The following is a 5,716-nucleotide window of genomic DNA, read 5'->3' as shown; positions in this document are numbered from 1 at the left end:
TTGTGTTAAGGGTACTTAGACAACGATATATATAATATATAAATATTTATAAATACTTAAACACCCATGACTCAGGAATAAATATCCATGCTCATCACACAAATACATGCCCTTACCAGGATTTGAACTCGGGACCATCAGCTTCGTAGGCAGGGTCACTACCCACTAGGCCAAACCGGTCGTCGAATGGAGTAGGTCATGACGACTTTTTACAAGCTTTTATTTAACTTGCAATGTAACTACATATGTATGTACGGGTCAAATCTTGCAAGACAAAGACACACTTTTCGGTTTCCGATGATGCTGAAAATTTACATATATACATAGCTTTTATTTAACTTGCCCTGTTAGTGTTGTATGTATGTTATTTTGTTAGTGCGGGAATTTTGGAAGCTTAATTTATCCCACTTCCCGATTTCCGATTGAGCTGAAATTTTGCATACATAAATCGCGTGATAATGCAATATTGCTGATCTGATGATGGAGACAGAGATAGGAGGTGGACTGGTTTTTGGAGTTTTTAGAATTGTCTCGATTAGTATTAGTTGCATGTGGAAAGAAAAGTACAGTCAGCGATAACATTTTGTACCAAAAAAGGAAATTATTGCCAAAAACTTATTTTTAAGTAATTTAAATGAAAAGAGACTTGAAGTACCTCATAGGGGTTATGATTCAACGCGATAGGTTCAATAAGTAGGTAGGTAGGGTATATAGCGGCTGTCGCTCCGATGTAGAGTGGCCGTCCGATATATCGGAGCGGCCGAGGTGCTCAAAAATATCTGAACACGCACTCTAACGCCTTGACAATAGAGGCGTGTTCAGACTTTTGTGAGCACCTTGGGTGCTCCAATATATCTGATGGCGTACCTTACAGAAAACCGCAGCCAAATAACACTAGACCTTACTCATAGTGTTGTGTTCCTGCCGGTGAGTAAAATTGCCAGAGCTCAACGAGGGTCCGGAGTGTTAAGGTCGGCAACGCGCATGTAACTCCTCTGGAGTTGCAGGCGTACATAGGCTACGGAGACTGCTTACCATCAGGCAGGCCGTATGCTTGTTTGCCACCGACGTAGTATAAAAAAATCGGCAAAGTGCGAGTCGGACTCGCATAGGAAGGGTTCCGTACCATTATCTAGGTATAAAAACGGTCACCCATCCAAGTACTGTCCCCGCCCGACGTTGCTTAACATTGGTGATTGGATACCTCGAGATTGGAAAGAAATATTTATTTTATTCTGTTTTTAGTATTTGTTATTATAGCGGCAACAGAAATACATACGGACGGACGGACGGACGGACAGCGGAGTCTCAGTAATAGGGTCCCGTTTGACCCTTTGGGTACGGAACCCTAAAAAGCAACTCTGACAAAGGAATTTGTGATTAATTTGGAAACTTGACAAAAATAAGAACTTACTACTATGTTTTACATGACATCGGCGTAGTATGACGTATTTCTCACTTCCCTTCGATGTAATTAAGCTAATTATAAGCGGGTTCTGTATTTTCATAGGAATTTGGCATGAATGATGACACCGGTACACTTTGTTATTGCAAATCGTCTGATCAAAGTTCACTTGCATGCATGCACCGGCATGGTTACACAATATGATGCTCCGTTGCGGCTATTTTTATCAATTTATGCTTTCGCTAACCCACAAGCGTGGGTTCTAGATATCGCTAAAATTGACTTGATATTTAAACTTTCATATGTTGAAACTGGTGGCCTAGCGTTAACGACATATGGCCCAATTCGAAGAATGATTAAGACACGTTAAAGATCTTGGAAAGATTTTTAAAAGATCGATAGGGAGCGTGCATGAACTGTAGGAGGCAGCACAGGAGCCGTCAGATTTTTGGCGCGACGCGTAATGTGATGTTTATTGTTCCGATGTAGCCCACAAGATGGCAGAACCTACTATGCACAAGAGAACACGTGACGTGTAAATGTACATGTTACAAGATGGCAGACCCTCCAACGCGCACGGTCCCTATAACTAAACGACATGTCAAAATTGACGTTTATTAAAGATACCGCTGTGATCCCAATAACATTTCCTAACGTCAAAGTGACATTGGTTACCCGAATCGAGCCGCTTCTGTCAATTATACGACATACAAACGATATCTAAATGAGAACTTATCTAAACCAGAACTTATCGTTATCGTATCTCATTCTTCGAATCGGGCCGTTAGTACGATACGATACGATAGTCGATATTGAATTAAAAAAAAAAAATTGCATCTTGTCTTAATACTAGGTACTTAAAATCCATTATGTACATAAGTAGTGGTTAGTAGAGGTAGAAGCAGGTGCGACTTTCAATCCTGAGGTCGCGGGTTCAAAGCCTGGATAGTACCAAGTTATTTGCCAAGCGGACCCCACGCTCCCATGAGCCGTGGCCGGGACAACGCGAGGAAGATGATGATGATAAAACTTGGCAGTCAAAAAACGACCTTAAGAGAAAAGGGGACGACGCTCCATATAAACGTAGTCCCCATTTTCCTTTCTGGGTATTGTATATAGTATGTTACCTAAAATAATTTAATGTAAGTATATCGATCATAACTACTTTTTGATTAATAACCACTCGCATGCTTCATATTTTTCAGTGACTTCTATTATTAATATCCAGAGAAGAGAAGTCCGATCGTGTGTGGAATACTGTTCACATCTGTGGTATGGTTCAGCCAAATACCAGCTTGAGGCGCTCGAGTCAGTCGAGAGGAGGGCCAAGAGAATTATTAATGACGACGATCTGACGAATGCTCGACTTCAAAGTCTGGAACATCGACGCAAGGTTGCCAGCCTAACGATCTTTTATAGGATACATTTCGGAGAGTGTGCTGAGGAATTGCACAACCTTATTCCTCCGTCCCCATTTCACCATCGGACTACCAGACAATCGGCACTTCGGCATCGCTTCATGGTAAGTATTCCACAAATACGCCCGAAGCGTTTCGCTTCAACATTCCTTATGCGAACTGCCAAGGAGTGGAATGCCCTCCCGAGTCTGTGTTTCCGTATGAGTACAATCTGAATCTCTTCAACGCTAGAGTAAATAGGTATCTCATAGGTAAGCGTGCTCCACCGTAGACCGCATCATCACTTACGATCAGGTGTGATCGTGGTCAAACGCCTGCCTATCCTCCATAAAAAAAAAAGAGCAAATTGGGGATGTATGGAATGGTGGTATCGGAACCATCCTCCACTTTCGTCTTAAAAGGGCCAGAGAGCGTAAAGCCATGAAATTACTATGAAATAAAAGATATGAACCGCCGCGCGAAACTTGCGACAAAAGATTGGCGATCGCGCGGGTTTTTGAAAAATCGCACCGCTGTTTAAGATCATAAATCATAAGAGGTTTTACCTCAATAACTTCGAAAGAAGTGGCAAGTAGCTTATTCAGGACTTTACTTGGACATTGTGAAACAGACCTTTAGCATGATTGCGCTGAGTCAGGACAATTCGAGCGTACACTAACATTAAATTTATATTTGAATCACGTAATTTAGTTAAGTACGACTTCCCGCGCCAGTACATGTACGAACAAGTACGAGCGAAATACACGATAACAAAATGACATCCAGGTAGATGTCATTTCCATGTCAGTGTACGCTCGAATTGGCCGAGTATCTCGAGCGCGAGATAGATAGGTATTATCGTGTTTAATCATAATGAATATATATTCCTATTTTATATTATGTTTCTTTTTAATATAATATTTTGTTGTTAACTATAGTAAATTATTACCAAGCCACAGATCTATAACAATGGCAAGTGACAATCCAATATTATGATAATATCGAGCTGATCTGATGATAGAGATTGAAGTTCTAGTGGATAATATACTTAACACAATTTCTTTGACTTCGGGTTAGGTAAAATCGTTTCTGTACTTTACTACTACTTATTTCATTTCATTTCATTTCATTTATTTATTTCAAACTAACAGCTGAATCTTACGTGCTAATTGGCATTATATTACAATATGCATTAATCACTTTTAATAATAAAAAAAACATACAATAATTGGAAAGACGAATGAAGCCATTAATTGCAATAATTAAAATGAATTAAAACGTATTGAGAGATGAAACAACTCTTAAACAAGTTACTGTCAAAATACTTGACACACTTTTATTCCTGTACCCCTAGTGTAAATAAATTCGATTTCGAAACGTGACGTACGCGTTTGCGTTTAGTGTCATTTTGTATTGGATTTAGAAATAGCGCGCCAAGCGGGACGTTTTGGAAACTCAAAATCCTATACAAAATGAGACTTGACGCAAACGCGTTCGTCACGTTATGATTATGATGTCGATCAAATTTACACTAGGGGTACTGGCTGTACGTTTTCGTACGTATTTATTGAGACCTTTCTAATGAGCCTAAACTCGACGTGTTTATGTTTGGCCAACGAGGAGAGGAGTCCCTTTGGCTACCTACTGACTGCATCATCAGATCAGCTCCATGTTAGTATATTATTAGTAAACACCCTTATAATTGAACAGGCACCAGTAATAGAATGGTATAGACAAATCCATCAGTTTTTAATCGCTGACAACATTTTACCATAAACAAGAGCCAAAGAGCTGCTTAGGTTTAATTTTTAATTGATATTTGTTAGTTTGAAAATTAATGATGCCATACATCCCATGACTGGAGCAAAAAAACCATAGTTTTAATTGGTTAATAATATTGAAACCAATGGCAGTAGCTTTAATTAAATACATAGAAAACATAGAGTACGATTTGGACATTCAACTTTTAAAGCATAAAGCGGTAGAAATTTTACATATGTCGGTGAAATATCAAAAATACTCCAATTTTTCTCTTAAATGCATAATTTCTTATAAATATATCATTGAGGAAGTAGAACTGAGAAAAATAATAGTAAAATTTATCGTACCATGCCAGGAAAAGGGTTTACTTTCGTTAAACCTAAAATACTTCAATCTATACATAAGCGGCTAGTTGTATAAAAATCCTAAATATTTAAGTGTACCATGTAAATAGACAAATATTTCATGTAATTATATCGAATTTAAGGTAATGAAATAAGTAAGTATGAATATTAAAAACTTACACCAGAAGAATAGACAAATTAGAACATATATATGTGTATATATATGACCCAGAGAGTATTCGCATTTTCAGATTCAATATCGAATGACTTTTGGAGTCGTTGTTGGAGAAGTTGTTACAAACACTATGCATAAATGTAGGTATAAAAAAATACAGTGTGTATTTTTGATTAACCTCAAACTTAAACTAGACGTAGGGTTTAGTGCTATAAAACAATTTTGAAAGATTTTTTTTAGTTTAGTCTTCACTACCAGAACATAATTAATTTTTGATTTTTTTCGAGCGTCAATGTATGTCGTACATCATGATCACTTGTGACAGTTGTGACGTCGCGTCATTAATGAGACGTTTTGAGTTAAAACAAAGTAGTGATACATTGCTTGCTGAATTAGCTTGTAAGAAAAAATAAAAGTCGTTCATTTTTTATTAAACATATGAAAGCGTGTTAATTACAGGCTAAACTAACTGCCTTTTGAATATGTGATCGTATCAAAAATACACACTATATACACAAACATATGAAAAAGCTCTTTAAATCCTGAAAACTACTTACAACAAATATGTGTGAATCTTATGGAAGAACAAAAAATACCCAGGTATGGTGCGCTCGCCACCGGAGCGCAAATATCG

Source organism: Cydia pomonella, chromosome 1 (genome assembly GCF_033807575.1).
Source record: "Cydia pomonella isolate Wapato2018A chromosome 1, ilCydPomo1, whole genome shotgun sequence".
Lineage (NCBI taxonomy): Eukaryota > Metazoa > Arthropoda > Insecta > Lepidoptera > Tortricidae > Cydia > Cydia pomonella.
Note: the sequence above shows the minus strand (reverse complement) of the source record.